The sequence below is a fragment of the Hippopotamus amphibius genome, chromosome 3 (assembly GCF_030028045.1).
Source record: "Hippopotamus amphibius kiboko isolate mHipAmp2 chromosome 3, mHipAmp2.hap2, whole genome shotgun sequence".
Classification (NCBI taxonomy): Eukaryota; Metazoa; Chordata; class Mammalia; order Artiodactyla; family Hippopotamidae; genus Hippopotamus; species Hippopotamus amphibius.
In genome coordinates, this window is record NC_080188.1 from 60423654 (window position 1) to 60447501 (window position 23848).

At 34.2% G+C, this 23848-nt stretch overlaps 1 protein-coding gene and 1 non-coding gene across 3 annotated transcripts in view; both read left to right on the top strand.

Moving 5' to 3' along the window:
* CCSER1 (coiled-coil serine rich protein 1) overlaps positions 1-23848 on the top strand; it is a 1304443-nt gene that overhangs the window by 567020 nt on the left and 713575 nt on the right. The gene's annotated exons all lie outside the window — the stretch shown is intronic.
* Positions 5940-6012, top strand: TRNAW-CCA (transfer RNA tryptophan (anticodon CCA)). Its single transcript has one exon. It is a non-coding gene; the product is annotated as a tRNA-Trp (tRNA).

Sequence of the window (23848 nt, forward strand, 5' to 3'; positions counted from 1 at the left end):
TAGGCTAGATTGTAGGGTTAAAATAGATTTTTAAATACATCTAATTTTTTTTTTTTGGGGGTACACCAAGGTCAATCATCTGTTTTTATACACATATTCCCGTATTCCCTCCCTTCCTTGACTCCCCCCCGTCCTCGAGTCCCCCCCACCCTCCCCGCCCCAGTCCTCTAAGGCATCTTCCATCCTCGAGTTGGACTCCCTTTGTTATACAACAACTTCCCACTGACTATCAATTTTACAGTTGGTATTATATATATGTCTGTGCTACAAATACATCTAATTTTGACCAAGAGATTCCAGATTTCCCAGAAAGCCAATATTTGAGCTGAACTTTTTAAAATAAATTGAATTGTGCTGGAATAGGGAAAGGCCATTCTGAGCAGAAGGCAAGATGGTGGAAACATGGAGGTGAGTATGGTCTGAAGTCATACAAGTAGTTCAGGACTGTTAGCTGTATGGGTTCCTATAGGAGGAGGTGGTTGAAGCCAAAAGAGTAGGCAGGATCACTGAAAACATTGGAGGAAGAAAAGGGAATACATATATTAAACTTTTATAAACTTACCTAGACAGAAACTTTAAGAACATAAATTGTTTGAAATTTGGAGACTTGTGGTATGCCAAAAATCTAAACAAGAAACTCATCAATGTTAATTAGACAGTCAACCCATGTGTGAACATAGCAGATAATTCTTTCTAATGCAAATTGATACACTCTTTATGAAAGTACAGTAAAATTTATAGTTGGCCCTCCACATCCGTGGAGCCAACCAACCTTGCAGATTGTGTAGTACTGTATTATTACTATTGAAAAATACCACCGTATAAGTGGACCTGTACAGTTCAAACTCATGTTGTTCAAGGGGCAATTGAACACATAGTTTCCCCAATTTATGTAAAATGTTCTTTATACAAAGGTTTTATTTATAAATCGTATTTTCAGGATTGTGTGTATTAAGTAACACCAGGTACAGCTAAGTAGAGAGAAATAACACTTAAACAGAAATTAATTTTATTTGTATATATTACCTATTTGTAATAAATTGTATACAAAGAATTGGAAGTAAATCATAATCAAAAGGACCTTGTCTTTATCTGACAAATGCCATCTGGTAACTCATATTTATTTTCTTTCCAATGATACAGAAGTAGAGACAGTTAAAGAAATAAAACATTTATGAGATCTAAGGACCCATAAGTTTTGTGCACTAGAGCTCATATGAGATGTGTTCTATATTCTGTGGTTTAGAAGATGCAAAGCAATTCATCACTACCTTAACAGTCAGTTCAGTTTAAGACGAATTAGCTGTCAAATGTGATTATACTACAGAACAAGTTGAATGGCATTTATCTGACTAGAGAATGGTACCCAGCCACCTCACAAATGCTCTGTGCATCATTCAGATTTCAAAAAATGTGCATGATAGTCATTATCTTAACATTCACAATATTTGCCCAACAGAGCCTTCTGGAGTGATTACGTAAGAGGACATTTAAAGAAATGTGCGGTGTAACAGATTCATTGTTCTGCTTTTCTGTGTTCGTACTGTTGTTTTTTGATTTTTGTTTTTAAGGCATAGTAAACTAATCTGAAAATAATTTAGCAATAGTGCTATTCACAATTCTAGAAGAGGCAAAATGAAGGCATTATAACATAATTGTATTTGAACTTCGGATTTGCCATTTCTTTGATGATTGAAGTAATGTTAGAGGTTTAAACAGTTATTTCTTCAGCTTTGAAAATTATCTGTGATCTTTTTTCTCCCTAGAAATCAGTTGAATTCCAGTTTGCTGACCCTAAACCAAACCAAATGGTTGTCCTATTTTAGTGAACTCAAAAGGGTACTTTTTTTGTAAATATCTTTGTGTGTTATTAACTAGATTGCTGAGAAAAATATAATTTTTACAAAGTTATAGATTAGATCTTCATATCTAGACTGCCTTTCTTGGTCACTCTAACTTACTGTCTCTTACTTAGTTCACTTGCCCTTGGGAAGGTTCCATGTTATGAGACAGCCCTATGTACATGCTCATATTAGTGAGATTGAAAGAGGATCCTGTAGCTTGAGTTGATCTATATTCAAGAAGACTGCAGCTCTGGCTTACATCTTGATTACAACCTGGAGAGACCTTAAGCCCAACACCCAGCTAAGCCACACCCAGATTCCTAACTCACAGAAACTGCATAAGATAATAAATATTTGTTCTATTTAATTTGTTACACACCTACAGATGATTAATATCACACTCAGTAAATGTTTGCTACTAAATATGTGAGTGGAAGGTCAAAAACTTGCGATCAAAAAAAGAAAAATTAGGGCATGTAAGGATTACCATTTTTAGACTGGGTTGTATGTCATTTAGATTAATATTTGAATAACATATATATCAAAGAATGAGTTATTAAACAAGATTTTCAATACCTTAATGTTATCCTCAAATGTTAGGAAAAGAGCCCAAAGCAAATTATCTTCCTTGTATTAACTATTATTTATTTGTTATTTTTTGGTGTTTACGGGGGTTACCATCTACTGTACCAATCATTGTCTTCCTTTTTCTTCCTCTCATTTTCTCTTCTTCCACTTCCTCTCTTATCCAGATCTCTCCCTGGCACTTTCTCTCTTCCTGATACTCAGTTGCTTCACTCTCTCCTCCTTTCTCATGAGCTGCTTTTTCTTTTTCACACATGTACACATCACAAAAGCACAACCACATGCAAATAACGAAGAAACTGAGTTATTGACAAAGTCAAAACTCTAGGAGTCAAATAAAATTTCTTGCTCAGTGGTTTACTAAAAGTCTGAATGGAACAAGTCATTTGAACAATGATGCAAATAAAATCTATCACCTAAGTTAGGAAAATAGTAGTTTTGATGTTTTTCCTTTGTTTCAAAGGGAAAAAAAAGTACTAGAGGCAAGAGATTTTTAAAAAAAATTTATTTAGAACCTAAGGTGATTATCCTGCAAGTACAGAGTATTGTTTTTTTGTGGGACTGCTTTGCTGTCATAAGTATAGCTGTGGGTGTTTTAATGCATTATTCGTTATTCAGCCTTTTATATAACTATAATTTTAAAATGCTTGCATGTGGTTAATATTTACATAAATTATCCCAATTAATGCCTTTTGGTTTTTGTCTTAATCAGCTCAGGCTGCTGTAACTAAATACCATAGACTGGGTGGCTTAAACAACAGATATTTATTCTCACAATTCTGGAGGCTGGGAAGGCCAAGATCAAGGTGCCAGCAAATTTTGATTCCTTCAAAGGGCCCCTTCCTGGCATGCAGGCAGCCTCTGTCTTAGTCTGTCCTCATATGATGGATGGAGAAAAAGGGAAAAAACGCTAGTCTCTCTGCCTCTTCTAAGTAGGACACTAATTCCATTTTGAGGACCCCACCCTCGTGACCTCATCTAATGCAGTTACATCAGTGGTTGGACTTCACCGTATGAATTGGGGGAACAGTTATTAGGTCCATAATAGTCTTATCTTTAGAATAAAATCTCTTTATTAGAAATAAAAATGTTTCATATTTTATTTCTAGTGGTACTTTTGTTTATTTATAAAATATGTTATTCTAAAGCTATGTTTCACTTATTAAATATATCATCCAAATATTCAAAGAAATAAAAATATATTTTACATTATTTGTTATTAATAATGTGTTATTTTTTTACTAGAATTTGATAATCATCTATTTTTCTTTAAATAACATTATTGAGTAACCAAAATTTTTATGAAGAAATGGATATCTTAAATGAAAATATATTTTCGTTGACCAATTTATACCATCTTATAATTTTATACTTGAATTGGTAGAAATCAAAATCTGTTCTTCGTACATCCTACTCTTGCTTTTCCTCCCAACTAGAGAGATAAAGTGCTACAGCCTTTTTACCAGATAAAGTGATTGTATTTACAAAATGTCAGGCACCAAGAAACAAAGAAGTAGAACAAAATAGACGTTTCTGTAAAAAGTCAGGTAGTATTTTGAATAGAAACAACTTCCAAATGTGTTGTGTTGGGCCATAGCTCAGGGTTTACAATTTTGTGCCAATTTCATAGGTACCAATATTGGAATGGGAATTTGGATTTCACTTGGAACCCCAGCAGATAATACTTGTTTTTCTTTTTACACACAGCTTTGTGTGATGTATCCTCTGGTTTCCAATTACTATTTCTACATTGTTGTGTCTTAAATTGGTGTCACAGAGTGATTCTTAGGCATCATTACCGCTGACAATTGGTAGGAGCCGAAACATATAATCAGTATAAATGTTGTCTAGATGGTCCCCCGACTTTTGGTCTTTGTTTAAATTCCAGGCACTGTAAATGTAAGACTAAGGCAAGAAATTATATAATTCTACTCATAAATTTTAGTTCTACAGTGACTTTTTTCACTCTGAGAACATTTAGCGTCAAGGCAAAAATGCTACTAATGTGGTGTAATTTTTTTTAAAAAAAGAAAGAATTTATGTAACAATTTCAAATTGTAAACACATTCCATTATTTCTTAAAGATTTTCTTAGTATTGTTATTCAAAATATTGTTTTACGGGGCAGTGAGGATTATCATTAGAGTTTTGGTTTTGAGTCAGTATATTATTTACTCCAGTTTCAGTGGTTTCATAAAAATGTTGAGAGAAAACATAGCAAACTTTATATCAATTACTTTTCACTATTAAAATTAAGACCAGTTTTTGATAGGTGATGGGTGAAAGACTTACCAAATATATGTTTATTATTTATTGATGACTGTTTTATATGTGCCAGTAGGCAAAAATTTCTCACAGAAAATGTCAGGTACAACACACTCACTATTGGAACAAAATGCAAACATTTCAGTGTCATTTGAAAAACTGACTAGGAATTATAACTCTTTAATGGCAGGTTAATTAATCAATCACCAGACTATTTTCATACTTGAAAATATTTTCATGCTTGCACTTAAATTATTGTTTTCCAACATTTTGAGTTGTGGTGTAGCAGATAAAGTGAAGCCTCAAATCATTATCTAATCTCAAGAACATCCTGGCAGAATTACTGTGACTTGTCTGTTAAATTGATTTCCTCTTACAGAAATGTAGGCTTTCTTATTGTGTTAAAAAACGATTTTATCTATTAAATGTTTTTCCTTGTGAAGACCCTTTCTTTTTATGACACGAAAGGAAAAATGTTCTTTTTCTTCCCAAGTTTTTATATCCTCTTTTACTCACTAATCAATAATCTGTATTGCAAACAAAATGAAATATAATCCCAACAGAGTAATTTTTTAGAAAATGAATGCAAAATAGGCAAACATTTTAATACTACCAGTTGCTTTTATTTTAATTTTCATCATATGCATAACTTAATTTTATGATTTAATAAAAGTAATTGATGGTGGATTGTATGCTGAATCACTACGTTGTAAGATAGGAAATCAGAATATTTACAGTGTAATCTTGAAAGCTACTAATAAACCTTAGGCAAGCAACTTTCCTTAGGACACTGAAAATACTTATGGGGTTTGGAAATGGGGTACTTTGTTGGTCTCTTACTGTTAGTGATGATGATTAGGTTTGTTTATTGTTGTTTTAATAAGATTACTCAGGAATCGGATATGGTTAAATGCTTTTCTACTTTATTCCTCACATTTTTAAAGTTAGATTTTATTCAACCAAGGTGACATCTATATTGAATGGAAAAACAGTTGCTGGTATTTTCTGCATTTGTTGTTTAACGATAGCTTATTGAACTGTAATGCTTTGTAGTTAGAACATTTCCAGTGAAAACAAAAAACATTAGAGAAGCCAGAAATTGCAGTTCTCCACCTGAAATTACACTAGCATTACTTCTGTAATAGCTGAAGAGAAATTAGAATGTCCAGAGTGTATAGCTCATGTAATTAAAGGAATAATTCTAAATATTGAGAGAATGTACTCTAAAAAGTAATCGATAGGGATTTCCCTGGTGGTCCAGTGGTTAAGACTCCGTGCTTCCAATGCAGGGGACCTGGGTTCAATCCCTGGTCAGGGAACTAGCTCCTGTAGGCCTCAACTTAAAAGGATCTCACATGCCACAACTAAGACCCGCTGCAGCCAAATAAATAAATAAATATTTTTTTTAAAAAAGGTAAACGTTAGATTGGGTGGTCAAAAACTTCAACATGCTATCAATACATGTAAAAATGTAATAACATTCATCTCTTTATCAGTGAAATGAAGATTGCTTCTTAAACACTACTTAACAAGATACGGTAAAATAAAATTTGGTAAATTATGAATGATATGAGTGTCTTCAGAGTGAGAGAATGTAGGGGTACATAGTTTCTTCTTTATTTTCTGGTTAGTTCATGAGGTTTAACTTCTAATATTTATTTGAGGCCAAAATCTTAAATAGTAAATGATTGTATGGTTAACTTTGACCTCAGGTATAAAAGTACTAAGAACATTTTAAAAAGAAATATTTTTATTAGTCAGAACTAACCACAAGAGGACAGTCAATTCCAATGGAGTACATTCATAATTTTTCATTTACCTGTAATCTGAAATAATGTTTTATATTTGGATTTGTTCCTTCACATTGTGACTTGATTTTTCTATCTGATCAAAGTTATAGGTGTATTATTCCTTGAGGTGGTGTTGGTTAAAAAGTATCATTTGAAGTATTACTTTTTTGGAAGATCTGTTACTAATATTTTCATGATAATATATGGGTCATAGAAAATTTGTATTGAGGTTTATTAGATAAACCTGATATACTTAAACATTTTGCCATAATTATGAATCTAGTACCCTGTGTGCCACAACAGTATTTTGAAGTTCTGTACTTTGCACTCTGCTTCACAAAAATAGCTGACCTGATATATTCCTTTATGCTAGATGCTGGAATGTCCATCTTTTTAATACCCTCCTTGTTCATTATAAGTGCTGTTAGCCATAATGCCTAATGAAAGGTACCTCATATCAAGTCTGATTACTGCTCTAATGTTTTCCAGGCGTGCTTGGTGATGAGCTTGGCATATGAAACAATTTTCTACAGCAATAAAACTAATTAAAGTAGGCAGTCATCCACATACCACTTTCTAATGAATTATAATAAGCTCATTAATCTCACCCACTCCTATCCAAAAAGTACATTGATAGGCCTGTATGTAGGATTAAAATCCCCAGTCTTAAAAATGGATACCTAAGCTTTGTAGATTTAAGCTAAAAAAACCGCAGAATGCTGATCAATGCTTTAAGTAAAATGTATAGCTTCGAAACTCTGCCCAGATTACTTATTGACAAGATCATTTTCTATTTGAGTTCTCCTTTAATTAATTTAACAAGGAAAAATGATTCATTGTCTGATAATAATTCTTTAGCACCTTGAAAGCTAAGACTGAATGAACCCACTCCACATTTCCTCCTGGAGATCATATAAGAATGATGAATTGAGTACTTGAGATCAAGTGATAAAAACACACCCTGTTTTCACTCCAGAGAGTGCTAAAGTATCTGCTCAATATGTCAAAACATAATAATAATTATTTTTCGTTAACTCTTCTCCTAAGATGCCTGATGAAACATCATAAGAATTATTATTCCGTTCAGTTACAAATAGTTTGGCAATGCAGACCTGTTGTTTTAGAGATGATTTTACTGTCAGCGAGATAAAGTTGTTAAATGTAGCACATGGAGAGACAATTTCTGAACTACAAATGTTAATAGCAAGAAAAGATATTTGATGGAGTTTATTCTATCTGCATTTTAATTTAATGTTTTTAAAAATGTAGCTCTTTCCATTCTTAAAACTCATTACTGCAATGACACACATACGGATTTCTCCCTTAAGAATTTAAACTAGAAATATGTAGATTTTGAAATTAATACAGAATGATTGTAATGGGTTAACTGAAAATAGGCACATTTTAATGTATAGAATTAACGTATTCAAAACTGTTATTTACATTCATGGATTTTTAGCTAATATTTCGTAGTTCTTTAGGAAAGAAGAGGTTAGACATTCTGTGCAGAATATTTTCTTTTGCAAAACAGAATTTAAAAGTCTGACAGCTTTGGTATGTGGAAAGTTAGTAAACCTTCCCCTGAGTAAAATGTCTCTCCATCTGGGATAAGCTATAACTCTGGTCTCCAGTTCCTGTTTTATGTGAGGACGAATTAGTTCTGTGCTGTGAACAGCAGTTAGGGGACCGGCTTTTGGTACAGGTTCCTCCATTATCTAGCTGTATGGTCTTGAAAAGGTCATTTACCCATCACGTAATTTAGTATTTTCATGTGTAAAATGTGGGAATTAGGTGAGAGCAGTGCACTCCAAACTGTCAGAAGTGCCACTGATAGTAAGTTTGGTGTTTTAAGTAATGTTTTAATATAACAATTAAAAATATTGTATTGTATGAAGTACAACAATTTCCCTTTTTAATTCCAGTTCAGTTCTCTGAAATTGTGGTACATTTTTATAGCATCAAGGTGCTGTAAGTCCTTAATATTTCTCTGACATTTTATTGGCATAGCTGTGGATCTCCTTGTAGTTTCTAAGAGACAGAAACATGCTGTTGAATAGAAGAATGTTTATGTAAGTCACATTAAGAGAAGTAAATTTTTGGAAAGTTATCTCAAAGATAATGGAAAATTAAATAAGAGCTTTAGGAAATTTTTCAGAGCTCCAACTGATCTTGTTTTGAAAAGAAACCCATTTGAGAAAGACTCACTCTAATTAGTAGATCTAATTAATGGTACCTATTAAGAGTTAGCTATACATTGAATAAACTTTGGTGATATGCTTTAATGTTAGTAGGAAACACGACATCATCATAACAGCCAACATTTATGTAATGCTAAATAACTAATAGTTATTGAGTGCTTGCAAGGCAGGCACTCCTTCTAAATGATTTACATATACTGACACAAATTAGTCTTCATCACTCATTTTAATGTTTACAGCAACCACATAAATTAAGCACTAATATTTCCCTCATTTTACAGATGAGGAAACTGAAGTACCAAGATAGTAAAGAATTTGAGAAAGGCCACGTTACTAGCAAATGACAAAGTTTTTTAATTCTGTAACTATCCAAGTACCCCATGCATTTCTATTCCTTACTATTCTCCCTCCTGCCACCCCTAGTAAGCCTTAGTTTACTGCATTTTCTCAGTTCTCAACTGGAAGCTTGTTTCTTTCAACATTATATAACCAGTGTCTGGCACATGGTTTGGCACTTAAAAAGTATTTTTTGAAAAAAATATATGAATATATTAATTAATCAATAAATCTTTGCTATAAAAGACAACTTAAAAAATGCCTCTATACATGACCTGCTAAACTCTAAGACCTCACATCCAGCACTTTCTATTACCCCTCCCTCGCTTAGTTTCCTCCTGATAATTTGTGACCATTTCTATTATTAATCTTGGACAATTTGGAACCAGAACAGTGTACTTTGGTGTCAAAATGTATAGCAGGGGCCCCCTACCAGGCCCGACAGCATGTGATGAGTGGTGGGCAAGCGAGCAAAGCTTCATCTGCCACTCCCATAGCTCCCCGTCGCTCGCATTGCTGCCTGAATCGTCCCATCCCCCAAGCCCACGCTGATGTATAGGTTCGAATGAAAACTCCATTACTTATCTATGTCCACTACTTAAGTACGTGACGTTAGAAGATTTATTTAAACCTCTCTGAGTTTCAGGGTTTTTAGAATCTGTCCTATATAGATACTAATATCTACCATACCTATCCAGCACTATTATTGTACTAACTACATTAAATGTGTTTAAGACACCTCGGAATGCTTGGCATATTTTAGATGTTTTATGAAAGAGGCAATGTATCATCATATTGAAATATCTAGACATTGGAGCCAAATAGACCTAATACGGTTACAGGGTAGTTCTGGGTGATTGAGTGCATTATTTACACATTTAAAACATTAGTTTCTCAATGTTTGATCACAAAACACAAGTTCCTAATTCAGGGTTATTGTAAGGGTTAAATGAAATAATTTATCCAGAGTGCCTGACTTACAATTAAAACAAAACAAATGTTAGCTGCTTCTTTTAGTAATAGTTCTCCTTTCCTTTGAATATTCCTTACTCTTTTGGTTTAATATATTGGGGGGGGGGGGGAGGAAAACAATTCACTGCCTCATGACTGAATACATTTATTAGACTATTTTTATGTAGTTCTCTTTAAAACATAGCCTATTTTTGCCTGATAATAGTATAACTCAAATTATATTGTCTTGAACACTATGCTGCCTAAAGTTACTACTGTAGAAAGTAGAAAATTCAGGTCTAGCAAAAGTTAATTTAATCTGTATTTTAAAGACCACTGGCAATTGAAAGACTGTGATAGGGAGAAGATTTACACTGTATCTATGTATTCATAAGTCCTAGATAGAAAGAAACATAATTTGAGAATATGAAAAATGTATTGAAGAAAATTAATTTGAAAGTAGGATGTGCATGAGTGCATGGATAGATGTATCTCTCGTTGGGTGATTGCAAGTAAGCCTTGCTGTAAAAGTATCCAAGAAGCAAAATTTATTGTAATCAAGTTCTCCATTAAATGCCAGTAGATTATTGGAAATGCATTCTTATAGAAAAGTAAACCAAACCAATACACAAACAAATTAGAAAACCAAATCTATCATTACCCAAAACAAACCCCCCAGAGATTACATATTTTTCCTATATTCTGCCTCATGTATGGGGAGAGAACAATCTTCTGCAGTGAAGTCAGTGAACTTCATGTGGGATACCATGTTTAACCTAGAGGGAACTCAATGTTCCTCAAGATTCCTGATCCCTTAGAGATAGGTTTAAAGGTTCTTAATTGACTTTTGAAAATTCTTTATTAAACTACATTGAGTTGATTTGCAATTATGCATTTTAAAATTCTGTGCATTAATACCTTGATAAAAATTATTTCAGACAGTAGTTGAGCTTTTTTCCAGAGGACTTGGGACAAAATTTATAATTCAGGGCCACTACTAGCAACTTAGTTAAAATACTGTTATCTCTTTTCTCTAATATTGTAATAGTCTCCTAATTGGTATCCTCACTTCCTCTCTTACTACTCTATCTCCTCCCCTTATTTTCCCATTCTTCCAACTTTATGCAAATATTATGTCATATCCATACACAAAAAAACCTTGTCTTTAAACACCTTCATTTCCTTTGCCCTTAAGATAAAGTCCAAATGATATGACTTATTGTACAGCATTGTACAGTGCCATTCTATCCCTTTGTGTTTTATACTTTATCTGTACTAGATATCTTTTAATTCCTTGCATTTTCTGTGTTCTCTTTTACCTTAGTCCAGATGTGTTTGTTTTTCTTCTCCCACAGCAAAATTACACTTATCTTTCAGATCAGAGCTTGAACATTGTATTTTAAAAATCTGTCCCTTGTGCTGAAGAGCATAAGCATCCTTTTTCCACCTTGTTTGCTGCTGCATTCTCAGGCCCTTGTCCAATGGCTAACATTTAATGTTCACTTATTTCTAAATACCCTACTGAGTAAAAGATATTTAAATTAATAAGAGTTATAAGAGTGCAAGTTATAGGAGACTTTCCCTAAGGGTTTTGTATGCATTCTTAGGATGTCAGATTCTACCTTATTGATCCCATCCCCACACAGACATTCTTTCTTTCTTTCTTTCTTTCTTTCTTTCTTTCTTTCTTTCTTTCTTTCTTTCTTTCTTTCTTTCTTTCTTTCTTTCTCTTTCTTTCTTTCTTTCTTTCTTTCTTTCTTTCTTTCTTTCTTTCTTTCTTTTTTCTCTCTCTCTCTCTTTCTTTCTTTCTTTCTTTTTTAAGCTACTTATTGGAATATAATTGCTTTACACTCTTGTACCAGCGACATTCTTTCTTGATGTAGAGCCCACCAGCTGAAAAATGTCTGATACTCCCTTGAAGCTAGGCTTTGATTGTGTGACCCAAACCTGGCCAATGGACCATAGGAAAAAAAAAAATTGCATTGGATGAAAAAGATACAAGCGAGGAGTACTATTAAATTAAGTTGATTGAGAACATGCTTTTTGGATCTATGTTTGCCTTCCTGCAACTATGAAGCATCAAGCCTCAGAACTAATGCCAACCCTTTGAAGATGAGTGAGAATAAAATAGAAAGTATCTGGATCTTTGATGACGTTCATGTGTCACTGAATTAACTAAGCCTGGAACCACCTATTTCTGGTCATTCTGTTGTATGAGATAATAAATATCTTTTTTTGTGTAAGCCATTTATAAGTGGGTATGTTTTTACTTACTGTCAAAAGCACCCTGACTGATACGGATGCTCTCAGGACTTGATCTTCCCTGAGTCCCTGTTATGTAGTTAGAGTCACTATTATCTGTAGTCTAGGTTGTCTGCTTCTCAGTGGAGACAAGTTCCTTCTCTAACCTTTCTGTTCTCCTTCTCCCAAAAGGAGATGGGTTAGAATCCCCCAAAAGTTAAGCCCAAACATTGATGTCCTTTTATGTTTGCCTTCTAATTGATCTCTAAGAATATTTCAGGTTCATGAATGATCCTCAAAATAATTCAAGCAAAATGCTGAGATAATAGAAAAAGTACAAATACAGCCATTTGTTTTTATTGTACTTACAGGCTGCATGCCCTAGGGAAGTCTGAAAACTTTCCCTGACCAATGTCAAATGGAGACCAGGGGTTAAGGAAGCTCAGATTATCCATCATGACTTTATTTATTCAAAAGCTGAAGATAAGAACCAGTAGAGGAAGGACCTTTTCCATTCAGTTAACTATGTGTGAAAGGAAAAGGGGTAGGCAGAGGGCATTAGGTTTTTTCATATTGTTGACATTCATTCAAATAATTCTCTCAAGATAATGATGAACTATGGAGGCCCTCTGAGCAAAACAGATGGTTAGGAAGACCCTTGCCCAGGAATACTTCCTTTTTACTTTATTAACTAACATACTTTGTAAAATAACAAATTTGCTGGTGTCAACTTTTCTGTATATGTGCGATATTCAAAAGATCATGAACTCATGCAATCCAGAATAAAAAGATTATTCCTCATGACACTTTATTCTCTATAGAACCAGACATTGAGTCAACTCAGAAATTACTCATCAAATGTGCAGTGTGTAAACCTCCTTTCTAACATAAATATAACTGTGGGATCTTAGCTATCAAGGCTTTTCTGAGGCACTCTGATCTCCTGTAAAATCTCAGTAATAACACCTAACTGATAGGGTTTCTGTAAAATCAAATCTAATGAAGTGATGGATACAAAGCCTATGTAACTGAGTGGGGAGTCTTCCCTTATTTCTCTAGAAGTGAAATTTAGAAGATTTTGTTTCTGATAGAATATGGAATACAAAAATTAAATTTTTTTTCTTTTCTTGTGAGGCTAAGAATAATACGGTTTTTTGTATACTTTTTTTCTGTGTTCTTCTAAAAATATCTTTATATGTAGTATGCAGTCTTGGCTTTAAAGATTAGGGAGAATTTAAATTTCTGCATTTTTTCTCAGTGTTCTTTGTCTATTGTCCCCGTATATGAAATCATGGTTTTTATTACTGCAATATTGGCAGTCTTTTATTGTATTTTAGTTCTGTTGATAATTTTGTGTTTTCCTTGAGCAAGTCACTTATCTTTTCTATTTCTATTTTTTTTATTTCAATTTACTTATGAAAGACAGGAATAATGACTGTGATGTAGCTTACAAAAAAGGTAAAATTATCTTGAAAAGTGGTGAAAATTCAAGCAGTGTATTAGATACCTAATGTGAGAAAGAAAGAGAGAAAGAAAGAGAAAGGAAGAAAGAGAAAGAAAAGAATGTTTCTATTTTAAAGTTTTCTTCTTTACAGTTTTGATACTATGAAAGGCAGTAAAATGATTTCCTGTTTCTGATAAATACTTTTTGAGTATTTGGGGATTTCAGGATTGTCTGGAGATTTTACATATCTATATCTATATGTCTAACTGTATCTATCCATCTAAGACATATATCCAGAGTCTTAATTATATAGCACATTCCCTGGCCTGCCCTCATTGAATTGTTAATTAGAATACCACCAGGAGGTAGCTACTGGGATCATTAATGGAATATATTTATGGGCAAAATATATTCACCCAAGGAATGTCTGGACTAATCTAAGGAAATAAAAATCAATTTTAATTTCAAATTTTAGCCTAATGTTTCTACTAAAACACCAAAGTCACGTAAGGTAGTAGATGACTCCCCCATCCGTTCATTGAATTGGTATTTACTGAACTCCTCGTTTGTGAAAGTTACAGGACTACATTATTTGTGGTGGATAAAAATAAAATATGGTTCCTGTCCTCAAAGAGCTTACATTTAACAGGTAAATTAAGCAATATAAATAATCTTATTAAGGTTTTCTTCCTTACTTTTGAAACAAAAGCAGGGAGAACAATTCCAAGACTAGTGAATTCTAACCAGATGCAAAGCCCTGAATTGAGTCAACGGCAATGGGAATTGAAGAAAGGGAATGAATTAAAGGAATTTTGGAGGCAAAAAGAGGATGTCCTTTGTGTATAGAATGTGAGAAAAGATGAGACGTCAAAGCTGGGGACTTCCTTTTAAATTTCAACGGTTAAAGAGCTTGGAAATTGTCACGGGTTTTTACAACAAGAAAAATTTTGAACAAACTGAAAATCAACAACTAGTCTTGGGCCTATCAGAGAAGTAAAGCCATAGAGCAAACACCTCCCCAGGCAAATATAGAGAATCACAGCTGAAATTAATTTACCTGGAACAGAAGCCACTGATGCTATAACCTGGTAAGGACACTTAACTGGTAATTTTGATGAATTGCTAGAAGCTGTGAGCAGACTAACTTGATAATAGGAAACTCCTGCAGGGCCATATTCTTAGGTGGGGACCCACACACACATGAGTATTACCTCTAGGAATCCTACCAGGTTCTTACGGTGAAGAACCAAAGAGAGGAGAATAAAACAAACAAAACACAAACAAACAAACAAACAAACAAACAAAAAACCCTGTGTCTTTGGCAGACAGATGGAAAAGTAACCATTTGAAATATGCCCAGAGCATTTTTCCTAACAAAGGTCTACACCCCAAGAGAAAAGACTTTACCAGAGAGAGCCTTATCTCTCTTAGGAGGAAGGGTATTTAACCAATTCTAGCCCTCTCTACCCTTCCTGTATCACTTGAGGGAGAAAAATAAAGCCACCATAGACTTGTGAAAGTCACAACCAACTCAGAGACAGGTCCACTAAGAGACTGATATTTAATCATAAGATTATAGAATTTCTTTTCTTTCATCTCCTTACCACTACATCAACAGGCTTCCAGTATAATAATACTGAATCACAGCTGAAAGAGCTGCAAGCCACAGACTCTATTTAAAAGGCATTCTTAGGGTAAGCCAAGACAGCAGAGGAGATAAAAGTAAGGACAACTGAGGAATTTTAAGCCTCTGGTAACAAAGCTACAGCAAATATTATAGACAGCCCAACTTCTAGCAAGATTAACATAAAAACTCCCACTATTTACCTGTTGTTATTATTACCCAATATATTGCCTTCACCTTTAAAAAAAAAATTACAATGCATGCTAAAATGCAGGGAAAACAGTCTGAATAAACAAAGCAAGCAGCAGAACCAGACTCATATATGTCACAGATTTTAAATTATCAGGTGTGGCATTTTAAATAGTTATAATTAGTAAGTTAAGAGTTCTATTTGAAAACATAAACAACATGCAAGAACAAATGGGCAACATAAGCAGAGAGATGGAAACTCTTAAGGAGTTAAAAGGAAATGCTAGAAACCAAAAGCATTGCAACATAAGTGAAGAATGTCTTTGATGGGCTCATCAGTAAATGAGGAAAGAATCAGTGAGCTTTAAAAATAAGACAACTGAAACACAAAGAGAAAAAAGAAATGAAGGCAAAATAACAATATCCAAGAACTCAGTTTCAAAGAGTATAACTTACATAATCGGAGTAGCACAAGAAGAAAGAGGAAATGAAGCAGAAGAAATGTTTAAATTAATAATGGCCAAGACCTTTTCAAAATTAATGATAGACATTAAACCACAGATCCAGGAAGCTCAGAAAATTTCAAACAAAATATATACAAAAGAAAAAAATCTACACCAAAAATACCATATTGAAACTGCAGAAAACCAAAGACAAAGGGGAAATCTTGAAAGAATACAGAGAAAGAAAATACCTTACCTATGGAGGAAAAAGAATATGAGTTACAATGGACTGTGCGTCAGAAACCACGCCAGCAAGATAATGGAGTGAAATACTTAAACGGCTAAAAGAAGTCAAGGATGAATCGTTTCTTGATTTAAGTTATAGAAGAGATGATGTTATTAACTGAGACCAGAAGTATAGAAGAAATAAAGTGTTGCTCTCTAGGGTGAAGATTTTAGATTTAAAAGTTTGAGTCTGACATGCCTGGAATATAACAAATATAACTCCAGGATGCAGTTTGAGATCTGGTACAAGATTTCAGAAGACAGGAAGGTGAGTATTGATAATAAATATTGAAGTGTTAGTTTATGGATGGGTGCTAATACCATAATTTGTTGAGGTGAAACATTTAAGAGGAAGATGGGAAATGGCTTCAGACAGAAACCCAGGAAAAATTAACTTTTAAAGAACAAAGTGAAAAGAAAAAAAGTTAAAAAGTTTAAAACATATCCAAACTGTATAACAAGTGAAAACACTAGTGTAGAAGTCCAGAAGGAAGAAAGATTGTAAAGAAGGGGTTTTGTGTTATCAAGTCTAAAGCATAAATCAGGCTGAGGACTGAAAAAATGTTTCTAACTAACACTGATGAGAGCAATTTTAATTAAATGATAAAGTGAAAACCAGCTTTCAGAGGCAGGAAGATTGAACAGTTCTTAGTTATTTATTCATGGTAGCTAAAGTGCAAATGAGGGTGTGGATTTTTTAAGTGTAGTTCCTCTTTCAAGAATCTCATTAATAAAAGGAGGAGAGAGTCAGGAATAAAAGTCAGGAATCAAAATGTTGTTGTTTGTAGTTATGTTTGTTTTAGGAAGGTAGAAACTTAAGTTTGAAGACTGAGAGAACTAGTAGGGAAGACTGAGCTGTGTCTCTAATTTAGGGAGCTTTCCTCTTATACCAGTAATGTTAAATATTAGTGAACAAGTGTTTAACCTTGCCCCTACTGCTCATGATTTTATATACAACTAACTGAATAATTCATGGAAAACCTGTCTTTCCCCCATCATCCTGGATAATGAGAAGCATTTGCCATATGAGGACAGTTTATGGCACATTATGATTACAGTAGCAAAATTACACCAGTTATCATAAATACATATGCTTGTTCTATATATTCTGGTAATCATTCCTTTATTCAATTGATTTTCAATAACAGTGTATTCCAAAGAGTGAGGTTAGAAAGATGAAAAATGATGGGTTCAAACTCACACCTCTAATTGGATCTCATAAAACTGGGTAAATCCTTCATTCACCCCCAGCTGAAAATTACCTATCTAGTTTGCTACCTATGTACTTCAGTATTGGCTTCCTCCAATATATAGTTTTCTTCTCTCTTTATTATGTTATAATCCTGTGACTTGACTGGCTCTCTTCTTATGATGTTAGACATTGCATAGCTGAACAAAATTAAAGTAGCAATAGAAGAGCAGAAATCATTTTTAAATTCATAGTCAAAGTGAACAGAAAGGTCTGTTACTTTCAAAGTAGTGTAATAGCATTAAAGTGCAAATCTCTCAATGTGACAAGTTTATAATAAAGACCTCATGAATTACAATTACAGTTTCTGTGTTCAAGCAAAATAACTTGAAAATTGTTGACAGAAATAAGGTACCATTCACCTTTACAATATATTGCTTTCTAAGTAAACCTAAGTCCGATGTCATTTAAAACTGTATGTTAAAATCATATACTTTCATAAATTGCCATTTATTTTCGTTATAATCTTAACATTTTAGTAGATTTACAATAACTATTTTTGAACGGTTTTGTATACTTTCTTAAGCTTAATTATCAAAATACTGTTGCTCTCCTCTGTGTAAAGAGTACTTAGTATCAAAAGATGCCAGTCTTTCCCTGCAAGTGTTTGTAATTTAGCCTATTTACTCCACTTTTTTTTTGGTGTGTAGTAAATAGTTACACAGTTTTAATTGTGTGGGACTGGGAGGTATTTATGTAAAAAATGTTCCTGAAAGTTACCATTTTGCCTATTCACTAAAAAAAAGAAAAGAAAAAAAAAATTGGTTTTGACTACTTAAGTTCTTTTCCTCCCTACCCTCTGATGGGGGAGTTCTTCTTTATCACATACATTCTCAAGAGTTTTTATGATGCCCAATCAGAAGGGAAGCTCCACAGGCCATGTGGCTTCTAAACAAGGGCCCTCAGACACTTGGGAGAGCAGCTGAAGTGTATCAGAGAAACCGACAGAGGAGTAGTAATAGTAAAAATTTTTGCTGCAAAGTATGTGTTCTAGTAACACAGGGCAAGACATACTAAGATATCTAGTTGTTGCAAATTTTTTTTTCTGGGCCTTGAATATTTTCTTTTGAACACAATATTACTTTGAGACTATACCACATGTGCCATAGACTCAGTAGGTTACGTGATAAGTATGTTTGAATAAATATTTTGGTTTTCGTATTTTTTTTAGGATGTAGCACCTTTAACATTGCAAGCACATTAATGAAAATTTAGAAATTAAAACATTTAAAATCACACAAAGCCCTACAACTCTAACAAAATGACTGTCATAATTTTGCGTATTTTCAGATTTGTGATAAGTACGTATTTCATTTAGAATTCCATTTACAAAAAAAGTGTATTTTTCATGTTACTCCATAGACTTTGTAACCATCGTTTTTAAAAATTGCATAATAGTTCACTGAGTAGATTTACCATCACTTAATAATAATTCTTCAATTGTATACTTAGGTCACCTTCAATATTTCAACATTATAATGCTGGGTATCTATGGTATGACTGCTAATTTTCAGTCTTCAAGGATGTTTTAAGTAGCAGGGCTGGAATGGGATGGGGATGGGGTATGGGTATCAGGGCATTTATTTACGTTTTCTCCCATGCCTGGAGTTGATTATTATTTTTTTTTTACCATATTTTGATTACATGTGAAAAAGAATTTGAACAATTGCATGTCTCCATGAACTTTATCACATACTGATTAGTAGTCAAAGTGAATTTAACTTTGATGAGACTGACTTATCTAGACATTTTGATCAGTTTCAAGTTGCTAGAACGTGGTGCTCCCTAACATCTGCACGAAAGGCATGACCAGAGGCTCTGGGGTTCATTCGAATGATTAGGTGAGTGTGACATGAAAGCAAAAATACTACTACACATATAGACTTAAGCAGACCCCTGCACCTCTTCACTTGCTCAGGAATCAGATAGTGACTCAGTAAGCAAAGATAAGAATCCTTTATTATATTTATAACTTAAAGGAATAAAGAACTATTGCTATGTTAGATATGCTAAGAAGCCCATATTAGCATAATCACCTTATGTTAGAAATAGGGATAAGCACTTGAAGAGTTTTAAGGGGAGGAAACATAGTGGGAAAAGGTCATGGTTTATGTACTCTCTTTTTTCTATCTTTTTTATTTGCTCATTTATTAATTATTAAAAATTGTATATCAATTCAATTACTCACATATAATCTATAAGGAAGTCTAGCAGTTGAAAATTATGTTATGTCTGTGTAGTAGTTTCCTAGGGCTGCTGTAACAAAGTACCACAAACTGAGTAGCTTAAACAGCAGAAATGTATTGTTTCAGAGTTCTGGAGGCTAGAATTCTGAGATCAAGGTGTCAGCAGAACTGTGCTCCCTTTGAAGGCACTAAAGAACCATCTTCCCCACGTCTCTCTTCTAGCTGCTGGTAGTTCCTTGGTTTGTGACAGCGTAACACCAATCTTCACATGGTGTTCTTTTCCTGTGCACATCTCTGTGTCCAAATTTCTCCTTTTTATGAAGACACCAGTCACATTGCATTAGGGGCATACCCTGTTCCAGTAGTTCCTCATCTTAAACAGTTACGTCTGCAGTGACGCTATTCAAATAAGGTCATACTTTGAGGTACTGGGGGTTAGTGTTTCAACATATGAATTTTAAGGGGACACATTCAATTCTTAACAATCTGTTACATAGTTCAAGTTGTTTAGAAGAGGATATTTTACCATTGAAGCTCCATCAACAAAAGATTATTTCATTTCCTTCTGTACATGGGTACTTCTCTGCCTACTGAAAGCTAGTATCTCCTCCTATGTACTGGATCTCATCCCTTAACTCTTGAAGGATTTGCCTCTTGCAGTTATTCTGACTTCTGCCTGTATTTTTTAACTTCTCCCTTCTTAATGAATTGTTCTCATCAGTTTTTAAACCTGTTCAATCTTTTCCATCTGATATACACACATACCCCATCTCAATCCTATAAGCTACTATTCTTCATTTGTGGAAAAGCTTGCATTTTGACAAGTGTGTAGTTGGTAATGCCTCATTTCTCCTTCATCTTCAGTTTGCTTTTGAGCCCACTGTAATCTGAATTCTGCTTCTAACACATCACCTGAAACTGCTTTGTTAAAGTCCACAGGGACTGATTTTGCTGATAAGCCCTTACCTCATCTTTGCTGCATCCAACATCATTGACCTCTCTCTCCTTCTTAAAGAAATAGGGTATTTCCTGCCTTGGCTGTTATGACACCATGCTTTCCTCATTTTCCACTTGTTTATTTTCAGTTTTCTTCACAATCACTTCTTTTCATCTCTCAATTATTGATTTTTCCACTACATCAATATACTGGTTATTTCCAAATTTCATTTCCTGTCCAGATCTCTCTTTGAGCCCATGCTTACATAGCCAAAGCATACTACATTTCTTCAGCTGGCTGTTACAAGGGACCTTAAAATTAAACTTAGTGTCTTTTCTTCATCTTAAATTCTTCCACCTCAAATTGTATTTTCTCTTAACAGGAGTGAGCAGTACTTACATTCCCTGAATAGACCTGCCAGAAATTCAGTGTCATTTTTGACTCTCTACTCTCATCTTTCTCTTCCACTCCACACATATCTGGTAGAACCCAGCTTCTAAAAAGCTTTCAAATCCATTCCTAAAGCCCCAGTTTAGTTTAAATTCTAGTGATTTCTTACCTGAATTATTAAAACAGCCTCTTAACTATCTCTAGTATTGATTCCATACAGCCCATTCTCCATACATTACCCAGAATAAGCTGCATAAACTTAATTCTGATCATATCCTTTCATAGATTAAAATTCTTTACTAATATACCAAAGCCTTCTGAATAAAACTTAATTGATTATTATGGCATAAACGACTTTTATGATTTGGTTCTCAGTTGTCTCTTTTTGCCAATGTATACCTCTCCACACCATTATTCTGAAATACTTGTTCCCCAAACTCTTGCAACTGTTTTTCTGCCTCCAGTAGTTCTCATGGTCCTACATTTGTTTGGAAAACACTTGCCTTTCTTTTGTCATTTACCAGTTCCTTCTACCATTAAGATTCTGGTTTGATATTTCTTTCTCAAGGAAGCTTTCTCTTACTATACTACCTTAGTGTATATATGTATTTGATTTTTAGCACCATGTGGCAAATTAATACAGGTATCTCTATTCAAAAGTAGAGCATTCCTGTGAAACCCTTCATAGCCTAAATGGCAGCAAGCAAAGAAGCAATTACCTTAGCACACATCTTGCTAACAGATGCACAAAATAAATCAAGATAAAGCACAGATACTTACAGACACAGTTCAAAGCTATGGCAGCCTGATGCCGAGATGCTGAATGTGGTTCCTGGGGAAGGAGCTTGGCGGTGCCACTCTCACTGCTTGAGGTCCACGCTGCCTCTGTAACATCTCACTGAAAAATAAATGCTGAACATTGTTTGCAATTTTCACCTTTTATTTTGTAAAATTGAAAATCCTCTTCAGATTTCTTTTGGTTTAGCAAAACAGGTACTGATATAGGTCTTTATAAAAGTGAAGTGGCATAAAGCAAACTTTTGAAAGGTAGGGGATACCTGAACAGACTTGGACAATTAATCACTTTTAAGTATTTTGTGAGAGCCTCACGAGGCTGAAATTAAGGTATCAGTCAGCTGCACTCTCATCTGGAGCTAGGGTTTCTTCCAAGCCATTCCTGTTACTGAAAGAATTTATTTCCCTGACTTTGGAGATTTGAGATCCCGTTTCCTTGCTGAGGCCCCTCTCATCTCCATATAGTCTCCCTACGCAGAGAACCCTCTATATCCTCAAAGCAGCAATAGTGAATTGAGTCCTCACACTTTGAGTATCCCTGACTTCTTCCTCATGTGACTCATGTTCCTCATGTGACCAGATTAGGCCCATCTCAATCATCTCCCTATTTTAACATCAAGTGTACCAAAGAACATAATACAACCCCAAGAGTGATATCTTGTCATATCCACAGATTCTGGAAATGGAGGCAGGACAACTTTGGGGTGCCATTTTAGACATTCTACCTATGACAGTGTAATTGTAGTTGTTTCCCTTGTATATACTTGAGTGGTTCTCAAAAATATATATATATATATGTATATATATAACCATGATCCCCATTTTATGAAAAAAAGCTCTGAGAAGTAGTATAGACCACTACTGAGCTACAGTGGCTTTGTGTTAATGCAGGCAGACTTGGCTTTACTTTAGTTTTAACTGTTTTCTAGTTCTATAGCATAAGAGGGTTATTAAAACACTGGAAAATGTGGTTAAAAACACCTTCCTGGTAAAAATGTTGAGTATCCACTGACAATGTATGCAAAGAATGGTGCTATTTCTGAATTTCAACAAATCATAGTTTTCTTGTTAGTAACTGATTTATTCAGGGTCAAACAGCTAAATTGTGACACAACAAAGACTCAAATACAAGTCTTCTCTGCCTGAATTGAGTGATATCATTGATAGATTTGTAAGTTTTGTTCTATATTAGATTATAGTTTTTAAGATAGTTTAGTGTTACTTAGTGATAATCTGAAACTTCCCCGTACTCTTAAATTTAATTTACAGAATCTTTGAGACAAAAATATTGTTTTGTAATGGAAGTTAAATTATATAGTTGGTCACAGTATGCAGGCATTCAGTGCATAAGCAGCCATTCAAAAGTATATCTACTCCATAAGTTCAAAAAGCTATTTTTCTCAAATTCGTGTCTTAAAGACTCCTGTTTTACAATGTATTGTACACATAATGAGTATTTGAAGATATTACTCTGTATGCTATTACTATCCATTAGTAAAAAAAAACAAAGCATCACCTTTACTACTTTCCTTACTACCTGATACTTGTTTATATTCCGTAGCTGTGATCTGTAGCTTCAGCTAATGTTTGCTGCTTTTTTGCAGCTTAGTTTTCTGACCTCCCAGACTGCCTGAAACCACTGCTTAAATTGAATCACATTATCTATGATTCCTATACAGCACAACAGTGAGGCTCTCTGCTTTTTCTTCTCCCCAGAATTCTACAGTTATGCCAGAATTCTTGAAAAGACATGCCTACAGCATTACTTATTTCTGTATTCTTTATCATTGTCACAATTCAGCACCCTATAAAATGGAATATTACTCTTTTTGAGATCTGCTAATATTAGGGATGTCTCTCCTTTCCAGTTTTACTCTCTTGAATAACATATACAACTAGAAAAGCTTTACTCTCCCTTTATTATGAAAAAAAAAAGTATATGTATTGCCAAACAGTACCCAATATTATTCACACTGCCCTTCCCCTCTGTCTGAAGGTAGCATAAATGTCCAGGGCCCAAGGGCTGTCCCAGCTACCTTGTCCCCAGTGCGTGAAAAAAGGGTGCCCACTACTGAAAGCCAGCTCCTACCAGCACTA